Raw genomic sequence first — 299 nt, forward strand, 5'->3', positions numbered from 1 at the left:
CTGGACATATAGTAAGTACCTTATACACGTCAGCTATTATTATTACAGTCAGGAAGTACAATGTTGCTTGTGGGTTTACATAAAAGGGCCCCCCAAGACATCGGACATCACCCCTCCCTGAAAAGCCAATGATCCACCCAAGGCATGAGAACCTAATATTCCCCTTACAGCTTATATGTTGGTTAAGACTGCCAGAAAGTAGACTTAGCATAAACATCAAAAACACTGCTGAAACCCGGGATTGAACCAGGGACCTTTAGATCTTCAGTCTAACGCTCTCCCAACTGAGCTATTTCAGC

At 43.5% G+C, this 299-nt stretch overlaps 1 non-coding gene across 1 annotated transcript; it reads right to left on the reverse strand.

Moving 5' to 3' along the window:
- Positions 1-226: 226 nt before the first annotated feature.
- On the reverse strand, positions 227-299 carry TRNAF-GAA (transfer RNA phenylalanine (anticodon GAA)). The gene has a single exon. It is a non-coding gene; the product is annotated as a tRNA-Phe (tRNA).

The sequence above is a fragment of the Puma concolor genome, chromosome C1 (assembly GCF_028749965.1).
Source record: "Puma concolor isolate L17-30 chromosome C1, mPumCon1.1.hap2, whole genome shotgun sequence".
In the NCBI taxonomy this organism is placed as follows: domain Eukaryota; kingdom Metazoa; phylum Chordata; class Mammalia; order Carnivora; family Felidae; genus Puma; species Puma concolor.